Here is a 21,109-nt window from a genome sequence, read left to right on the forward strand (position 1 = left end):
GATGTTACAACAGGGGACAAAGCAGCAAGAGATGAGAATTTGGGTTGTTGTTTCTACTACTCTTGTAAAAAACCCAGTGAGCATCATCATCAATGCCCATCTTTAGGGTGGATTAGTTCATGAAGATGTCTGAAGTCAGCTCCTCTTAAAATCAGCCTGGGATGTCAGAGAAATGAAATTATTTTAGTAGTTCATAAGGTTTCAATCTCCCAGAGTGCAGTCCGGGGCATTTCGGTTGTTGGTTTGTCATAGCTGCTTTGTCCAGCTGTCCCAGGACTGGTCCAGAGTTAAACCAACAATTCCTCCCAGCCTGAGCTGCAGATTCCAAGTCTAAAAGCCAAGACAGAGCCAAGTTCCTCTGGGATTTGGGCACTCCAGCGATGCATGGAATCATTAAGTTTGGAAAAACCTCAAGTCCAAGCTGTGCCCAATCCCCTCCGGAGCTCTGAGTGCCACGTCCAGCCCTTCCTTGGACACCTCCAGGGCTGGGCACTCCAAACCTCCCTGGGCAGCCCCTTCCAATACTTAACAACCCTTTCCATGGGGAAATTCCTGCTGATTCCACCCTGAGCCTGCCCTGGCCCAGCCTGAGGCCGTTCCCTCTCCTCCTGTCCCTGTCCCTGGGATCAGATCCCAAATCCCTCCTGGCTGTCCCCTCCTGTCAGGAGCTGTGCAGAGCCACAAGGTCCCCCCTGAGGCTCCTTTTCTCCAGGCTGAGCCCCTTCCCAGCTCCCTCAGCTGCTCCTGGGGTTCCAGACCCTTTCCCAGCTCCGTTCCCTGCCCTGGACACTCTCCAGCCCCTCCAGGTCCTGTTTGCCCAGACTGGACACAACACTCGAGGTGTGACCTCACAAAGGGACAATGCCCTCCCCGCTCAGCACGGCTCCATGGAGAGAGCTAATTAACCTGGCATAATTAACCTCTGCATCCACACCAGCCCTGCTCTGAGCATCCCAGCCGAGCCATTTCCAGTTTGTTCTCCCCACCTCAGAGCCCCCCCAGCCAGTGGAGCTGAGTTCAGGGCTCAGACCCAGCTCAGCGGGCAGCAAATGTGGTCCCTGGGGAGGCTGGGGGGGAGACAAGCCACAAATTCCTGGTTTTGTGCAGGAAGGGGCAGGACACAGCTCACAGCACTGCCAGGAAAAGGGGACACACATCAGGCACATTCCAGCAGGTCCCAGAAGCAGCTGAACTCACACAGAGCTTCTGTGACTTCAGCTGGACCTGCCACAGCAGCACAGACACGTGTGGCAGAAGTGTTGGTGAGATTACTGCTCAATCAGGGAGCAAATATCTCTTTATATGGATAGAGATGTACTGATTAAATAGATAAATAGGTGTATTTGATAGATATGTTTCTACAATTAAAATATATCATATTATGTACAGCGAATACATATTTGTTACAGATCAGCACAGCCAGCCCACATATGATCTGTACATCGAGGGGAAGCTCAGCCTGAGATCCTGTTCCAAATTAAAAGCAGCTCTGCTGCAATTAATCACAGCCTGGTTGATGAAGCACACACTGAAAGGACAACAAGAATTCTGGGAAGCTCAGCCTGTCATCTGCAGCCACAACAAGTCTGCTTTAAACCTCAGGACAGCGAGGGTTTGTCACCCAGCCCCTGGTCTGAGCTGCTCTCAACACTGGCCCCAAAGCAGATGGCCCAGAAGGTCCCAAAATATCATTTACAAAAGTTTCAATGTCTCTATCACAAAATTAAATAACACCCATCCAACTGGCTTTGAACACTAAACTCTCACTATTTTTATTTACCATGGTTTTATTAATGACTGAGTTCAACTATAAATCTGATTATTTACCTCCTTCCCTCTAATTCCTTCCATTCTGTGCCTCCCCATTCCATTTTCCCCTTTACACCCACTGCACCTCCAAAAGTTGAGTCACCCCTGGAAAGTTCACAAAGCTCTGGCATCATCTTAAATCACGTGAGATGACACACAAGTATTCCTGCTTCTTCCAGCAGTTTTGAAAACTTCAGCAAAACTGAACTCTTTCTCCATTTCTTTGCAAGGAGATATTAAAAAAAAAACCTCTCCCAGGATTTAACTCACTGAGCTATTACAGCTTTCAATAGAAAAATGTCTTAGTGAAAGACTCCTCATCAGCTTTTGCTTTAAATTAAGGCTTAGATTTTATCTGAAACTGAACCCACTGCTAAACACAGATCTTTTCTCCTTGCTCACAGCTTTGACAGGTGTAAAATAAAAATTAAAAAAATAATAATAAAAAGGCTATACATATACTCTAAGGGAATATTAGAATGCAAGATGAATAAGAATAAAACATCCTATTTATATTTAGAATAGAAATATATTCTAAATATATTCTAATAATGAAGAAATGTTCCATGATCCAGACCTGTTCCCTAAAGTTCCTAAAGCCTCAGAGGGGTGATATTTGCACAGTGGAATTCTCCCAGAAAGCCAAATCTGAGCATTTTGCACCAAGAAGCAGAGGCTGAAGAGCCAAGATTGAGTTGCCTGATTTCTACAAGTCACAAAAAAAAAAAAAAAAAAAAAAAAAAAAAAAAAAAAAAAAAAAAAGACAACCTGCCAGCTGTAATCACATTTTTGGGATCCCTCCTTCCCCATCACTGTGTGTGGAAAGAGAGCAATAATCCCAGCAGCCAAAAAAAAAAAAAAAAAAAAAAAAAAAAAAAAAAGGAAAAATATGGACAGAAGGCACTTTCTGCAGCTCCAGAGGTTGGGATTTTAGGATTTTAGTAGGAATGGCTAAAATAGATCAGCTAAGGGAAAGTTTGGGCAAGTTTCTTCCTGGAGGAGCCCCAAACCTCCAGCTTGTCCTATAGGATCCATACCAGAGATTCTCTGAGACATTTAGGGTTTGATAGAACATTTCTGCTACCTGATATTCTTATATCCTTCTTATTCTTCTTCTAATTATTATAATATTTTATATTATTATTGCTATTATTACTATTACAATTACTATTATTATGAGATGTTGCCCAATAATTCAAAGAGGGAACACAAGCAGTAATTAAAAAGAAAAAAAATTAAAAATATCCTACTAAAAGATATGCAAATAGAAAAATGAATTTCTGTCAAACAAGCAGACAGCAGCAGTGTGACATTTGCAGATTTCAGGACCTTTAAATACAGGAATATTGTCCAAAGAGAAATAAAAGAGATTAATTTGATCATTTATGTGACTCCACCCAAGGTTCTGAGCCAAATCAGGTGGGAAAGGACCTCAGGAGGTCTCTGGTGCAACTTCCTGGGATCCAAGCAAAATATTTTGGGTTTTATCCCATTCCTCATCCACCCTGTGGCTTCCAGCAAGAGAAAATCCTCCACTGGTGTTCATGGAATCCCTGAAAGGTGGGAAAGCACCTTAAAAGCCATCTAATTCCAGGTCACCTCCCCCCAGACCCTTTGCTCTGGGTAATCACCATCACCATTTGATTTTCCCTCCCCATTCTGAATTTTGAAACCAACTGGGTGTTTTTTTTTTTTTTTTTCCTGAGCTGCAGATTGCACCCCTGAATCTTTTTTTTTTTTGTTGTTGTTGTTTAATCACCCATTATTTATACAGAATTCAAAAAGGCATCCCAAGAATAACTAAAAGCTCTTGACATGATGCCTTAACTCAAGCTTATTTCACAACAAAACCAGAAATGAGGAGAAAGAACCATGGTTACAGTGAAAATATCACCCAATTCCTCCAGAGATGGCTCATCTCTCCACAGCCCTGACAAAAACGCAGCTATTTCAGAAGAATAGATCATTTCATGTGGTCTGTGAAATGATGGGAGGTTTTGGAGGGATTTGCATGTTGAAAAGGTGATGACTTGGCAGAAAACTGGCAGGATTTTCCATGCACAGGCAGGAATATGAACCAGAGATGGAAATCAGGGTGGTTATCAACAGCAAAACAGGGGCAGAGAGAACCAGAAACAATTCTGGAGGAAGAAGAACATGGCTTGCAAGTGGTTTATTGCTCTTAAAGCCAACAGTGGCACATTCCTGAGGGCTTGGGTCCCACCTGTGCCAGGGTTACCTCAGCCAGTCCTACCCAGAATATCATTTGTGACCTCCTCATCTCATTCCTGTGTGGTTTTGCCACATAAAACAGGATGAAGCTGGACAAGAAAATGAAAAGTTGTGAAGGGTGGAAAAGCTACCAAGAGTGCAGAGCTCATTTTGACCTTGATAAAGGCCTGGGCAGGCCTCTTCAGCTCACAGAAATCACGGAATGGTTTGGGTTGGGAGGGAGCCTAAAGCTCATCCCACGGGCAGGGACACCTCCCACTGTCCCAGGGTGCTCCAAGCCCTGTCCAGCCTGGCTTTGGGCACTTCCAGGGATCCAGGGGCAGCCACAGCTCCTCTAGGCACTCTTCCCACCCTCCCAGCCAGGAATTCCTTCCCAAAATCCCATCTCAAACTCTCAAAATGCCTCTAAGTCCTGCAGCAACTGAAAAAAGCAACCAGGCCCTAAAAGGTGACACCAGACACGAGTGTCCCTTCTCAAACCATGGGCAAAAAAATGTTGGAAACCCCAAAGAACAGGTGGAAACACAATCTGTGAAATTCCCTTTTTAAACCTGTAGCTCACACCCAGGTTGAGTCCTTCGTAGTCAAAGCAAATGTAAAGAAAGAAAACAATTTTCAGGAGATGCCCAACATTTCCACCCTGACCACCCAGGCTCAGGAAAATGCATTCCTGTCAATAAAAGTGGGAATTCCATGCACAACTTGATGAAAGCAATAGAGCAGATTGCAGGTGTATAAATACGAGTGAATTTGTACCACAAATCATCTTCCCACCCAAATCACCTCGTGGCAAAGGGAAATAACGTTCTGAGATGTGAGTTGGGACAGATTTGAGCACATGAGGCACTCCTGACACACCAAAAGAGAGCGATTGACCTGAGCTGGAAAGAAAGCAACAACCATTAAAAAATCCTTCTTTCTCTTTCTTGCCAACATTGTCACATGAAAGTTTTCTGCTGGGCTCACTTTCAGAGTTCTGGTTTGGTTAAACTCTGGCACATGCTTTGAATAAGGAGGAGTGAAATCTGCCAGCACAAAGGTGTCTGAACTCAGGGAGGTGCAGCCCGAGCAGGACACGTCGCTGACATCCAACACTTCCACCTGCCATCCACCTGATGCTGTGGCAGCTTCCATCAGATCAGGGGCTGGCCCCGCACACCCCCTGCGTCCTGAATCTTTCCAGCACACAGAGTTAACCACAAATTTGCCCTGATTTCCTGGAAACCAGCATCACCTCACCCATTAGGAGGAGAATTGCCTGGCTGGTGTTTCACCCCACACTTCTCCCACAGCTTCCCCTGCCTGAATGAGTCTCTCCGAGCAGCTTTTCCCAGTGGGATAGAGGAAGTTCTTCCATGCCTTATTTCACACTCTTCCACTTTTAAAGAACCTCTTTTCTACCTGTCAAGCCTTGCTCCTATCAAGGGATCAATTCCATGAACAAGAAGAAGGAAAGCAGTGGCAATCCCCTGGGAAGGTGCTGCCCATGGCATGCAGGGCCCACCTGGACACAAAATTCATGGCAGTGGAATTCTGCTCAGTTCTGGGGGTTTGCAAAGCCCAGAATCCTGAAAAGGCAGAGGGCTGCTAATCAGTGATTTAAAGTGGTAACAGGAGATGGATTTGGGATTAGCAAAAGGCTCATAATCCTCAAGGGTTCAGCTTTTCCTGACACAACTCTCTGGGTTTGCTCTTGCTGCATTTTGGACTCTCTAAACCTTCCACAAGTGTGCAATGGCACACTGGCCACTGGCAGGGGACAAGAACCCTGATTAATGCACCAAATTCTCAGCAAATTTTAATGCAATACAACTTTACTGACACAATTTCTGCATGTGAGAACTCGTAAGGACTCAGCAGAGAAGCTCCAAGCAGGGAAATGGTACTTGCCTGGAGCTCCAGGTGGGATGGAGCTCTGGAGAGGTGAGATCCTCCTCTTCTCCCTTGGGCAGGTCATTCCTGGAGATTTCTGGCCCTGACTCCCAGCTCCAGAAGAATCCAAGTGATCCTTTCACTTTTTCATGAGCAATTCCCACTGAAGTTACTCCTATGAGAGGGGAAAAAAAAAAAGAAATATATTTATTTCTTTGTAGAACAGAACAGTGAAGGTTGCTCACTGAAATCCCACAAGAAAGAGTGAAATAGGTGCCTGGAACTTGAGCTGACACCACACAGAGCACTTCAACTTCAAATTACAGAACAGAATCTGGGGCAAAAAAGCATTTTCATATCCTCATATTAAAACCAAAGTGAACACAAGCTGTTTGGATTAATAAGGAGATAAAATAAATTTAAAAAATTAAACACAGAGTAAAGTTTTCCCTTCTTCACCTGAAACAGATCAGACTGGAACACCTCTCCCTCTGAATCATCCTTTTTACAGCAAAATTAATCTGTGGGGCTGAATGTTTCTGCCTTTGCTCTGAAAAAAACTTCTTTTCCCCCTCTGGCAAACCTGACATCTCAGCCAGCACCACCGCACTCCCCTGCCACTCTGGAGTGCCAAATTCCCCCTCAGCTCTAAGATTTCCCTGCCCAGACCTACCTAAAGAAAACACCTCAATTCAAATATTTGTCCCTGGATTTGGAAGGCCAGAGTGGAGGAGGAGGAGGAGGGAGGAGTGGGACTCGGGGTTGGCACCCGTGTGGTGGAGTCACTCAGTGGGCATCTCTCAGCAGGAGTGCAAACCCAGAGCTGTGCCTGCAGAAAGCCCTGCCAGATAAACCCACAGCCTCAAAAAGCAGAGAAATGAGCCAGGCCTGATCCTGATTCATCAGTATTCAGTTGTGGATTCAGCGGGACAGCTCGGAATTTACACTGGAATAAGGAAAAATCAGGATTAGGCACCATCTGTCTCAGAGAGGGAAGCGACCAGAATTGCTCTGCACATTTGAATCCTCTTCCCCCATTTCTTTAATCTCTTGCACGTTCCAGGTTTTCCATTCAGCTCCGGTGACAAAAGATTTTACAAAATGACAGTCCAGATTGAGAGAACAGAAATTACAACCTCTGACAAAAGAGATGCCAAACTTTTTATCAACGATAAGTGCTCCTTCCACGCAGACCCTGGGCTGCAATGGTAAATATAAGGCAGATGTCGAATGGAAATTAAACATTGTGCTCCCAGGGTGGCCTCGGCTGCATTCAGAGCTTGATTTAAAACAAGGCCAGAGTTCTTTCATCATTTCTTCAAAAAAAAAAAAAAAAGTTTCAAACATAAAGATATTCCAAACAGGCGCATACTTGACCTAGAACTTGGCGGTGCAGGACAATAAATGAGTGTAAAAAGCACCGGCACGGGGGAGAAAAGGCAAAGCGAGCTGTCTGCAGGATGGGCTGGGAGAATTTGGTCCTCAAATCACTTCTGTTTCGGCAGCCTGAGAGTTAAGAGGGAACCCAGGTGAAATCTCTTGGCCCCTTTTCTAAATTGCCACCAAAAGCTCTCATTTGGGAGGCTCGGCCAAGTCGATATTCTGCAAGAGAACCAAAGCAAGCCCAAGCAGTCTGAGGAGAATTTCTCTGTGAGCTTCTTTAAGACTTAAACCATATTTACATGTGTGCAAGCACTCTGCCTGGTATTATTAGACACGATAAAATAGCACGAGACGTTTGCAATGGCTCAGATATTCAGCCTCAAGCAGCACATATTTGAACGGTCTGCAGTGTTTGCTTTTAATAATTTCTGATCATATAACAGCTCAGAACAGCCAAAAGAACACAATAATAGGCTTGCAAAAATTAAACCCCCAGACTGTTAAATATCCTGTACACTGAGGGCAGTAAGGAAAGATTTAAAGATTGAAAGGATGATGCTCAAATTTACAGAAAGAGTTTAAAGCACAAACCAAATTGCATTTACTTCTCTTCCACTTTGTTAATTTTTTTTTTTTTTTTTTTAAGGCAAGTGAAAAAAATAATGAAAGTGAAACGAGTGAAATATTTATAGCTTGAACACGTAAATATGTTTGCACTCTTCTGAGCGGCCTCCTTTCAGGAATAATTTTCTCCTCTCACCAATTTCATCTCAAACACAGTAAAACAAAAAAAAACTTTTGAGGCCATGACTTTGTAACCTCGCTGAAGTTTTGAACACGGGCAGAGCTGGCCTGTGCACACAAGACAATCAAACACATGCTTAAATGTCAAGTAAACTCCTGTCTATATTCATTTTTTTCCCCCCTCCACCAAAGGAAGAAATTGTGACGAGGTTTTACTTTGAATGCCCTGACAAAGCAGCACTTTCTGGCACGAGCAGGACACTCATCCCCCCTTCATCTCCCAGCACAAGATTCAATCAGCTGAAACACAAACCTCATTTTGCACTGAGAGAATTTTTCTTTTTTTTTTTTCCTCCCCAAATAAAACCAACTTGCAAACAGCCTCCCTGGCCTTTTTAAAACCCGTTTTCAATGGCTTTAAAACATAAAATAGAGATGGATGGATGGATGGATGGATGGATGGATGGATGGATGGATGGATGGATGGACAGCTAGAGAAATGCTTTCAGTCATGCTTCCTCCCCCCCCACACACCTTTAAAATTGAAAAGCATCAGTATCCAAATAGCAACAGGAAATTTTTACCTTGTGGCTAAATAGCTCACTGTTCACTTTGCAGCTGCCTCTATTTTTTGCTGGGCAAAAAAAAAAAAAAAACCACCAATACAAAAGTCTTTCCTAAGAAAACCAAGCTTTTGACATAAGGGCAGCGCCAAACGCAAACCTACAAAGAAATTTCTTTTTCCCCCCGTCCCGTCGTTATAATTCCTAATTTTGTGGGATGTATTGCTGGGGCTGTTTATCATAACAGTGTGCAATAAAAAGGACGACTAACTCTTGCAATTTTCTCCCTACTCCTCCCCTTGACAGGGGCCACTGATAGGGAAAGAGGCTCGGAAAAGCAGAGCAGTGAAAGGCTAAGAAACAATAGGCAACCATGGCTTTGACAATGCAGCCCTGAACCCTTTTTGCTCCCGCTGTGACACTTGCATTCAAGAGCAAGGGCGGCTGCCATCATAAGAATGGACAATGGCATAAGGAATACAAGGGAGAGGGGGGGGGGATATAAAAAAAAAAAAAAAAAAAAAAGGAAATCAGATGAATTCAGAGCTAAGATGGCAGAGCTCTCACCTTTTCCGCTTTTTTCGAGTAATCTGGATGGAGACGTCCCGCAGAGAAGAGATAAAAAGGGTTGTGCTGAACTGTTGGATGGTTCTGAAGACTTCTGCATTTGCAAACGCATTTTAGAACTATTTGTAGGGGTATATATGCTGCATGCCATCTCTCTGTCTCTGTCTCTCTCTCTCTCCCTGTGCCTCTCTCTCTTCTGTTTTATGTCCTGCTATCTCCATCACACACCTCTAATAGTACGAAGACTTTCTGCCCGTGTAAGTAAGTGAGAGTGTGTGTGTTCCTTAATGTTTGAATCAAGACACACGTCTGCATGCATTTCTAATCTAAGGAGCCTATAGCAGTTACTACAACTATCAATTAGTCAGCAATAGCTCGAGATCCCCATGTGTCTGGGTGAACAAAGGTGAGAAACACATGCAAATAGTCCTCCAGCACCTGGGTCACGTACAGTAACTTAGCCAGCAACAAATAATTGCGTCTGTTTCTGCCTTTTTTTCCGTGCTCCTCGCTGGCTGGGATGCAAAGTTCCAGGTTATTAATGTGGAATAGCAGCACAATTAGGCATGGCACTGTATATTTTCAGCCCAGCGACACAATAAAAGGGAATTAAGCTGAGCTGGGATGGGAATAAACGGGGGACTTTAAAGCGTTTAAAGTAAAAGATGCTCTGAGCTGTAGCAGTGCTTCAATTATTTTCTTTTTTTTTTTTGTTTGTTTGGAGCAATTGTTCCTGAGGTAAAGGATGCAAATTATGTAAGAGGTATTTGGTCGTTTCATATCTGTTAGATAAGAAACTGATTATTGCAGAGGAGACAGAGTGGATGCCTAATTTCCTGAAGTTAAGTCCATAAAGAGGGTAAGCTAAATCTGTTACTATTTTTTATTAATTAAGCGACTGTTACTTCTAAGATCATTTTAGAGGTGTTTTTTCAGATGTTTCAGACTTAAGCCAAACAATTAAGAAGAAAGATACGGTACCTTTTACTCTCTCCTTCTTCTTAACCTCACAAAAAATGAGCCTCACCTTTAAAAACTGTCAGAGTCAAAACGGACTAAAAAAGAAACAAAACAAACAAAAAAAAAACCCTAAAAATTAAATTTAAAAAAAAAAAAATCAAGAGCAATAAAATGCAAAAAGCTCCGAAATCCAGCACCACCCTGACTCCACCACAAGAAAAGACAGAGCTAGGCTGCGATCCAGAGAGCATTTCAGAGGTGACAACACAGGCTGGGGACAATGTTATTTACACAGATTTGATCAGAGCGGCCACGGGCTCCAAACTCTAATTGAATTTGCAGAAATTATCCAGCCCGCATTTCGGAGTGCGGGAAACTCCGAAAATGAAGCGGTTTCACAGAGCTTGGGGCTGAGAATAAACATTTCTTTTCCCCCCTCCTGTAGAATATGCTCAGAGTCCTGCAAGGCTGCACAAACTCTCTCGTTATGTCCCTTTCTCCTGATCCCAGCTTCCGTGGGAGGCTAATTAGTGACACCAAAGGCAAAATATCCTCGCTGCTTTTTGGGCTCGGAGGAACTGAGTTTATTTAGCTTGAGAAGCATAAAGAAAGAAAACAAATGAAATTAAATCATCTTCAATTTCAAATAACTGATGAAAGCAACCCCTCCCCAGCTCCCTCACCTTTTAGGAACAGCCAGTGGCTGGAAGGTTGGAGCTGCTAACGACACTGAAGGTGCTCAAGATTAGAGGAGAGCTGCAGGAACAGCCTGAGAAGCCCTGGTGGGAGCATCCCAGAGCTGAGCCTGAAAATAAAGCGAGAAGGGGCTGGAAAAACCCCGCTGCTCGGTGGGTGTTGTGCTCTGACCCAGCTCCTTTCCCAAACTTAGGAGAACTGGAGATTCCCAGCGTGAGGAGCAGCACCTGCAGCGGCCGGGCTCTGCATCCCCGGCAGGACCAGGGAAAACCCTCCCAAAAAAAAAAAAAAAAAAAAAAAAACAAACAAACAAACAAACAAAAAAAAACCCAACCTACAAAAATAATCTCAACCCTCTCGCCGAACAATGAGACCTTAAAAAATCCACGTTCGGGAGGGTATTCCATGCAGATAGGCAGGGGGAGGGGGCGGGGGATGAGGACAACATTTCCCATCAATGCCGTTTATTCCTTAGGCTCGGGGAAAAAAGGCTCTTTCCCCACTTTAATGGGAATTACTCATCTCGGTCGTCGGGCCGCTCTGGCTGCCTGCAAATGCCCAGCTCAGGTGGGAAGGGGCGTTTGTTTAGGGGGTCAGGCAGAGAGCGATCACTCGATGCCTTTCTGGGGGTGAAAAGTGGTTAAATAATAGTAAAAAATGGTCATTTCTGCGGTGATCTGCCTGCTAAAACATTTGGGCACGCAGATCCGGGGATGGGAAAGGAGCTGAGGGAGGAAGATGGTTAAAACAGAGAGCTGCCTATTCCCAGCACTGTTTTACGTCCAATTCTTCCAGCTTGTAGCTTTCTCAACACACCCCATTCCCATAAAATAAGCCAGCTTTCTTTAAGAATAAAAAAAGCCCCACACAGATGAATAGACAGCACTAATCAGATGTAATGTAATCGAATACTCTTCTTCATCTAATCTGCCTGCTCTGTGTAATCTCGCTATTCTCCCAGCTCCAGCATTTGTAACAGGCATGACATTGATTCCCATCTCGGATAATGTTATTTCAGTGTTTTATTCTTAAATGAGCCCACAAGTTGGGTGGCTGCTTGGCATTCCAAACTCTTCATCAACTTTGCACGGCGAGCTGGGGGTGTAAAGAGGAGCGGGGCTGCTCCTCTCTGCTGCTTTTCAGTGGTTCCATCTCCCAACCCTCAGAGCCTGGCACGAATTTTTATACAGACAAAAGAACCCACAGAATTTAACCACGGAACTGCACAGGATCAACAGCAAAAAAAATAAAAAATAAATAAACCCAAATCCCACCAAAGCTCATTTGATAAGATCTGCATGCAGCCAGCAGCTGGGAAAAGCTGAGATCTTTGCACACAGAGCTGCTGTTTTGTTTTTTTTTTTTCCTTTTTAATGTTTTCTAAAATGCAGAATGATTTCCTTAAACAAACATTTCAGCAGCGTCCACCTAGGTTTTCCCCAAAGAGAAAGGAAAGCCTCGTGTAATTTCCAGCATGAGCAGGATTCCCAGCTAATCGGACAAATCGTTCTGCTGGGGAAATGACAGCAGTGGGGAGAGCAAACAAACCCTCTCAGACAAACAAATATATTTGAATGTAATAAAAATGTTGACAACCGTTATGTGATTAAAGCAATTGTTTTATTCATTTAAGGCCTCACCATCAGAATAATTTAAAATTAAGTGAGAAACATCAGCCCCTTGGGTTTTGCAGAAGATATTTAATTTGGAGGAATAGTTGTGGGGTTGTCTTTTTTTTTTTTAACATAGCTATTTTCAACATTGCAAGATAAAGCACTCTTTTTTTTTTTTTTTTTTTCTAATTTTATTTTAAGAATAGACCCCATTTAGGATTTCACATTGTAAATCTCCCTATGTCTGAATGCTGTTACAAGGTTTGACAATGAAAGAATAATTCATGTCAGACAAAAAGAGCCCTTCAATCAGCTTCATGCAGCTTTTCTCCTGCAGGGCTATGCCAAAACGAATGTGGAATCCTGAACTGAACCATCCATCACATTTCCCGAGTCTTTCAATTAATGACACTGCAATCAGATCGATGGCGTGTAATAAGAAAAGAGCTTTGCATTTCTATACCTATTAATTCGCTGAGTAACTCCAGTGGTAAAACGTGACCAGAAAGGGAAGAGAAAAGAAAATTTCATCCTCCTGGCGAGATTTTGGGGGATGTTGAAGCCACGCTGGACAAGGCTGGGTGTCACCCCAAGCCCTGCTCAGAGCAGAAATCACACGGGTTTTGTTGTTGTTGTTGTTTGAAAGCAGCACAGTCTCTCTTGCAGACAGGTATTTTCTGCTGCTAACCCAGTGTTTTCTAGGGAGACACTCTAAAGAGGAGCCTGTTTTTCTTGCAGGCTGGTCGAGGGTGTGCCAGGGCAGGATGTGCAGCCTCGTTTTGCAGGGCAAAGGCAGTAATTCAGTAATTAGCCACCAAATTCCCAGATCCCAACACGCGCCGAGGACGGAGCTACCTCACGCAGCGACTGAACCTCCAACAAAACGAGCTGGGGAGGGGGTGAGGGCAGTCAGGACACACACACACACACACAAAAAAAAACCAAAAAACCTCTACCAGCAGCCCTGGGATGAAATCAGGGTGACCTCACGTCGGTGAACTGGCATAAGATATTTTGGATCGATGACAAAAAATTATCGAGGCTTTGCAGAAGGGAGCTGCCAAGCACATTTCAATTCCCTTCCTTGCAGTTGGGGGGATTGTTTGGAGAAGCAGGGAGCTACAGGCAAGGGAAAAGTGCAGCTCACCAGAGCACAGGCATGATTAAAAGGAGATAATTTGCAAATTTTCCCTCTTAAAAGGTAGATTTTGTGCCTTAAAATGCCCAGCTTACAAAATACCGTCTCTGAAAACTGAACTCGAACCAAGGGGCTTCACCACCGTGGGAGGAAAGAGTGATTTGGAGGAGACAAGAGTAGATCTCCAGTGGTGAAAGACAAATCTTGGCCCCAGAAAGATCCCCTTGTATTGTCCTGGACAGGAAACTGGAGGTGAAATGTCCCCAGCAGCCCCAACCCTTCCTCTGGGCCGGATAATTCTTCAACCTCCAGCACTGACATGAATTTCAGCAGCTTTGGCTTCACCTCAAAGGAAAAGGAGCTGCAGCTGGGATAGGAGATGGACCTGGGTCAAAACCTACAGAAAGACCTTCTTTTGGGAGCAATAGACTTTCAGGGAGGTTGTGTACTTTGGAAGTCTTCAGAAAAGGAAAAAAAAAAAACTTTATGAGAGAAAACAAGGAATGGAACAACAGGAAACAAGGGAGGTTTTCAAGGTTCATTTCCCCAAATATCAAAGGGTGCCCTCAAAGGATCATTTCTGGCTTTGCCTCTTGACATCTTTTAAAATCAAATTTCAGCAATTTCAAATTTCAGCTGCCTTCTCCTCAAAAAAAAAAAAAAAAAAAAAAAAAAAAAAAAAAAAAAAATTAAAAAACCGTAAAAACAAGAAGGAAAGAAGAGAAGAAGAAAGCTTTGTGAATGCTGCAGCTGAGTGTGCCCATCCGTGCCACACACAGGGAGCAGACTCAGGCTGAGCACCCAGGATGGCGACTGAAAATTCCATCCAGGGCAACAGCAGCAAAATGGGACGGTGCCCATGAGCTGACTTGCAAAAGAGCTGCAACTCAGGCACAGTCTGAGGTGCCCAGACAAAGAACAATAAATAAATAAATCATGTCCGAGCACAGGCAATCCCTCTGCAATAAAACAGGAGAGCTGAGTGCAGGCTAAAGAAATCTGAAAAAATGAAATCTGGGATGAGGAGGGGAGAGGCTGGAAGGGACTTTGAATAGGAAGGCAAATGCAAAATATTTGTGCTGCACATCACCACATCTTGTCCTCTCTCCGCAGGGGACACAAAGACACAGCTGTAGGTGTGTCAGGATCCCACAGTGGTTTGGAGGAGCAGATTTTGGAGCTCGGGGGCAGCACTCACACCTCAGTGTCCTCCAAGGAACAACCACACCACCACTCCTGACCTACAGAGAAACAACCCAAAGTGGTTTTAGCGTGCCAGCAGCCCCACACAGGGAGGTGTCCTTAACCCCAGGGTTTGGGGGGCTGTTCCTGCCATTGCACAGGGTTCCCACAGCTCATCCATGCCTGGAGATCTCCAGCTCTCAGCTGCCCACTGCTGTTGGATAATATTTATTTTCTGATCTAGATATGGGGTGACCAAGAGGTGTTTTAAAAACTTTTATTTTATTTTTAGTTTTATGAGATGGGTGAGATAATATAGATGTTATAATTTATGTTATCATAATTAGAAGGTGTTTTGTCATTCATAAAAAGACTTCTAATTCCTAGAAATTACTCCACGACCTAAAGAAGATCAACAAGATCCTAGAAAACATAAAGCCTCTACAACCTAGACTTCTCTCCCTTTCAATAATTCCAAAAAACCACCCTCCTGTCGTCATCAACTTAAAAAATTATTTTTTCAACATTCCACTACGTCCAGAAGACACTCCTCAATTTACCTTTTCAGTTCCAACCACCACACTGCACGGCTCAGTTTGTGCTCCACGGCTCAATAAAGTACAAATGTCCTGTCAGGAGCAGCTCAGGCAGAGGGGAGAAAAGGGTGCTGCTGCCTCCAGCCGTGATTTCAGCCCTGGCTGCCTTCCAGGAGCTCACAGAGCTCCACAAGGCATGGGCAGCCTTGCTTGCATCTGCTTCCCTCTGCTGTAGCTGCAGACAGACTTACACACTGCTATTTTTTGCTTTTAAAATAGGTTTGGACAAGCTTTCAGGAGGTTTTCTCAGGCTCCTTCTCCTCCTTTCTCTCAAAGGAGCTTTGGGGAGCGATCAGTGCAAATGAATTTGATCAAGAGAAGCTTCTCCAACTGTTTGCCTTGTTCAGGGCTGGGGCAAAGGCAGCATCTGGGCTCGTGGTGGTCTGCAAAAACTGTGGGGCCCTGCCAGCAGAGCCAGGTACCTCCTTGTTTCTGGACAGACAGGCAAAAAATCCCCACCTGGACTGCCCAAAGCAAAAAAAATCCCCACCTGGACTGCCCAAAGCAAAAAATCCCACCTGGACTACCCAAAGTAAAAAATCCCACCTGGACTGCCCAAAGCAAAAAATCCCAAGAGAGTAAAATCTCTCCCTGGACTTCCCAAAGCCATGGCCAAGCCCTATTCTTGGGGGGCAGCCCTTTGTCCCCTGCATTTCTGGGAATTCAGCTGCCAAGGTGCAATGCCAGCATTGCAATAGTCATTATTCCTTTGCTTGCTTTCCACTGCAAAGACACTTTCTCCATGCTCCTGGTGCTCCTGGCCATGATTAATACAACAATTAGAGGTCAGCATTAAAGCAATCAATGCAACAAGGGCTCTGCTCCTCAGCCAGCACCTGTAAAACGTCCCTGGTGCCTCCTTCTCTGGACCCCAAGCTCAGCTTTCTCCACACCCAGAGTGCTGCAATCGTCCCTTTCCAGCCAAATAAAAGCATTTCAATACCTGCCTTTTACAAATAATGATCTGACAGCACCAGGTGATTGAAAGGGAGATGAGCAAATGAAAACCTGAAGGCAGGTGAGATCACAGAATTGAAGGATGGGTTGGGTTGAAAGGGACCTTCAGTATCATCCAGGTGCTAAAGTGTTTGGAGGATGTGCATGGAATTACAAGGCTGGACATGGTTTAAGTTCTTAAATAAAGGGAGGGACAGATATTAGGACAATTCTGTATTCTCCGGGCACCTCGATGAGACAGGGGGACCCTTTAAAGTGGAATGACAACGGGTTGAGGAATCAAAGCCCAGGGCAGGGTAGGGGTCATCCCAGCTTCCTATTCCTCACCATGCCATGAAATTAAAAAATCCCTTAAGTTTTGGTCTGGACTTTCTCCACAGCCTGTCCTCATCCTCTGACAGAACAAAGGAATCACATCCCCAGGTATTGTCAGCTCCCAGGTTTGTTTTTCCCAGCAGGCCTGAAGGGACTCTGCCTGCCAGAGCTCTGACCTCCGGGGGCCACTTCTGCTCTCAGTTTATACCAAAATGCAGCTCCCAGCCTGGAACAGCCTATCCCGGGCTGTCCCAGGACAAGCTGAGCTGCCAGGCCCATCTGGAACGGGACAAGGACACACCTAAGGGGAGGGAGAGGCACAGAAAGGAGTTTATTCACTGCCCTCTCTCAATCTCCCTGCTGGGATCTCTACTCAGAGCCACACGGCTTGGGGCAGGTGATAATCCACTGGATTTATTTCTCCTTCTGGAGCTGTGGAAAACTGAACCATAGCAGGATTCCCAATGAAATCTCTCCACAGCTGAGAGCAAGAACCAGCACCCTACACAGCCCTCAGAGTCCATCATCAGCCAGACAGCAGCAATTAGCTCCTGTTCCCTCATCAGCAGTGTGCCCTCAGTCATTTAATTAACAGAAATATTTTAGTGGTGCCAACTTGGTTCTAAAAAGACTCTTTTTACCTTTTTTTTTTTCTTTCAAGAGTTTGCCTAGAGATGCTAGAAAGATTTTCAGAATGATGGGCTCTACCTAAAAACACACAAAATTCCCCAGTCAGCCTCTGGGTCTTTATCTGCATCTTCCAAATACCAAACTTTTAAATTCTGGGCATTACATGCTTAGAGCTGACACCGTACTCATGTTTTTTATGCAAAATGAGTGAGGGAGTCTCCCCACAAAAGTGGAAATACTTCTAAGAAATTTATTTTTTGAGTAGTTCAGATCATTCCATCTCTGGACTTCCCCCTTCTCTTCACTGGTTGAGGAGATTCTGACTGACCAGCAGCATTCCTAATTTTCAGATATTGACCTCTAGACCTCTCCAAGTGTGCAGCCCTTGGATGAGGAGCATGAAGATTTCCTACAAGGCTGTGGCAGCCAAAAACTTTTGAATTTCCTCTGACATTGGAAAAGAATAAATTCCCAACGCCTTGGCCGGTATTTTAATTGTCCCACACAACTTTGTGCCGTTCAGACTGATCCGTTTCCTGAATTCCTTGAATTGTGTGAGCTTGGGAGAGAGTGCTTAAAGGCAATGTTATTTGTGCTAGTTAAGCAAATATCTCATGAATTCAAGTGTCTAATGATTTCCTTCTGTTTGTTACCTTGGTTCTCACCCTCTTATTGTTCTTGTCGCTCTCCTACACTTTTAAACATAACACACAAATAGATTTGCTCTTGGCAAAAATGGTGATAACTCACAGAAGAAGGAGCTTAATCTTAAATAATGCCAGGATACAGGAATAAAACCAATCTATTCACGTTCCTGTGGGCTAGAAAATAAATTTTATTCACTCCAAAGCTGAGGAATGGCGTAATTGGGCCCTATCAGATGCTTATCAGATTGATGCCAGTGGTTAGTGAGCCTTAACTGCAAACACAGACATATCAGTGCTCCTTTTCGAGGGAAGTCACCTCTCCTCCAAGGGTACATTAGTCACAGGGAAACTGTTGAACCTGGAGAAATAAAACTTTCCTGGTGGTCACCGTAGTCGCCTGGTGGAAGAGTTTATTACCCTGACATTAGGCTGTAAAATTACCATTATTATTGAACTCCAAAGTGAGCGCTGCTTTTCAGCAGTGGATTACAACAGCTCTGAGTGGGATTCAGAGCTCCAGAGGCACAAGATGAGGGATTTAAACTGTGTGGGCTCTCTGGAGGATGTGCAGGAGCTTTAACACCTGTCTAGGAGAGGTCAAGGTTTTTGGTTGCCCGTCAAAACATTCCCAGATCAACCCTATTTAAGGTTTTTTTATCAAAACCTTACATTTAAGAAAAAGATAATGAAAATAATATCCTCTAAAACACCTTTTGTAATCTAAAAACACAGAAAAGATGATCCAGCAGAGGCTCTGGACTCCTGTGTTCACCTTGAGCCCTTCCCCAGGGAGCAGAGGCCGCCTGACCTGGGTGAGCTGGACTCACCTCCCGCGTGTCCTGGACACTCCAGGTACTTATCCAGCACCACGGGACGATTTTCCAAGTTTTCCAATCCAGTTTCTTTCAGGAATTCACCTTCAGAAAGAGGTTTGGGAAGAAACAGCATTGCCACATCATAACTCTCATTACCTACGGGCTTGGTAAAAAAGAGGAAAAGCCTGGAAAAGCCCTTGAGAGGGAAATTTAGGCTGGTCTAAGTAGGTGGGGTCAGCAGTGAGGGTTTAGCCCATTTTTCCCATTTTTCCCATTTTTCCCATTGCAAGCCTGGCCCAATGAATGCAGCAGAAGTGAAAAAACAGCCATCCACAAACCGTGATCAGAGGCTGAGGTTTCTAAACCGTATTGAGGTTGCAAAAACAAATTGACATCAACATATGGGGGAAGTCTGAAGTTGCAGCAAACATTCGCAAATGTGAGAAACTTTGGCATGCAAGAGTCCCCATTAAATTCAAATACACAATGCACAAGATTAAAGTTATTCAGAGGCATTAATGTTTGCGAGATCAGACCCCTGAGATGTCTCTGTGTAGTAACAGTTACTTTAGGTTTAATCTGTTATTGCATTAATATCTATAAAGAGCATATATAAATACAAATCAGATGGCAGCTGCAGTCTCGCTGAAGAAAAAGATTGAAGGGCCTGGGGGGAACTAAAATTTCCACGATGGGAATTTCCAGTGCCACGTATTTTGGGGATTCTCATCCTGCTCAAACTGCAGCTACGTTTTTTTTCTTTTCTTTTTTTCATAATGCACGCACATACACAGAGATATGTGAGAACAAAAAGGCAAAGAAAATAATTAGGGAAAGGAGAGAGGGACAATAAAAATTGTGTTCAAGTGGACAGATTGCCCTTGCACAGGAGCAAGTGATGGTCTTAAGCATGGCAGCCCCCCTCAGATTTCTGTGAAAAGCCTGATGTGCTCTACTTAACACTTAAGAAAATTCACTGGGGAATAATGACCTCTAATTTATTTTGGCTACAGTGGTGTTCGTCTGTGCTTCTGTTAATCTCACTCTGAAGATTTCAGGGGACTTTTGAGCTGGAGCCTGGCTCATTCTGCAGTGCCTGCTAGTTAATCTGCTCGGATATTTCCCCAAATAACCATCTGCTCCACCTTGTATTTGTTGCACTCCCCGGCTATCTCAGCTCTTGGTCCGTCCTGCTGGCTTATTCAGCACTCTTTAAATTTCTCCTCTGGCCTTATGTCTGGTTGCTTATGTTTTGGACAGACAATGGAGGTGATACAGGCCATTATTCATGAGAAGCTTCAAGTGTAACGTGAGAAACATCTCATCTCCTGACCCCTGTTAGCATAAGAATTGCTGATAAAATTCTGGACTGAAAGAGAAGAATCTTCTGGGAAAAATATCGGCAAAAGTTTCACTTGAGATGGGTTTTGTAAGAATAATCCAGATTAATTCTCTGCCTAAGGACCAGGTCTAACTCCTGGTGCAGTCACCGGGACTCTGGAGAGGCACTGTGGCAGAGCCCTTAGGGGCCTGTGGAATTTTAAAGAGAAAAATATTCCTTACACTCCCCCAGCCTGTGCTCGTGCATTTTATATTTTTTTATCCAAGGATCACAAAGTGATTTCCACACTCGAGTGAATTCAGCCTCCAAACACTCCCAGAGAGGGTGTAAATATTGATTCCACATCTGGATCACCTGAACAAAAGATTGGAGAGATCTCCTTGGATCATGTATCATCAAGTCACCAAGTTCTAACCAGTTTGTACTTATTTTAGCAGAGTTACATCTGAAAGACGTTGGGGTGAAGCAGTGGGAAAATCACAATATCTGTCAAAGATCATCACTGAGGCAACACCTGATCATGGGAAGCAAATTTTGGCCACAGTTTCTTCTTTTTCCTTGTATCAACCCCAAGCAGGCTCACAAGCAAAGAATTGATGCTGTTCGTGCCTCCAGTGGGATTTATTTCCCACCAAATTTGCCATCAGCAGGGTTGATTTAGCAGGAGCAGAGCCCTGAGTCTGCTAAGCACAAACCCAATACCCCTTTAAGTGAAAAAATGCTAAAGAAATGGCAAACAAACCAATTAATACCCTTGGATGGATTAATGGAAACAAAAATCTCCATGTGCACACTCCAAATATCCCAAACCCAAATGGAAACCTGCCGAGGAATGTTTATGGATGCTCCAGCTGCTAATGGCATGCAGAGCCTTATCCTCCAAATCTCACAGGTCAATGGAACAGGAATTTGTGCATTTCCAAATGCTCCTTGCTTGGCTGATCCATCAATATGATAACTAATACGTCCTTAAACCCCTCGATGGACTCCCTGAAATTAAAACAACCAGAAAGCACAGAAAAAGCTTAAATAACCATTACCAATGGAT

The 21,109-nt window shown here is 44.1% G+C and overlaps 1 long non-coding RNA gene across 1 annotated transcript; it reads left to right on the plus strand.

The window, feature by feature from the left end:
- The first annotated feature begins 807 nt into the window (after positions 1 to 807).
- On the plus strand, positions 808 to 1,746 carry LOC128799223 (uncharacterized). Its single transcript, XR_008434674.1, has 2 exons — positions 808 to 1,262; positions 1,410 to 1,746. It is a non-coding gene; the product is annotated as an uncharacterized LOC128799223 (long non-coding RNA).
- The last annotated feature ends 19,363 nt before the right edge of the window (positions 1,747 to 21,109 follow it).

The sequence above is a fragment of the Vidua chalybeata genome, chromosome 23, assembly GCF_026979565.1.
Source record: "Vidua chalybeata isolate OUT-0048 chromosome 23, bVidCha1 merged haplotype, whole genome shotgun sequence".
Classification (NCBI taxonomy): domain Eukaryota; kingdom Metazoa; phylum Chordata; class Aves; order Passeriformes; family Viduidae; genus Vidua; species Vidua chalybeata.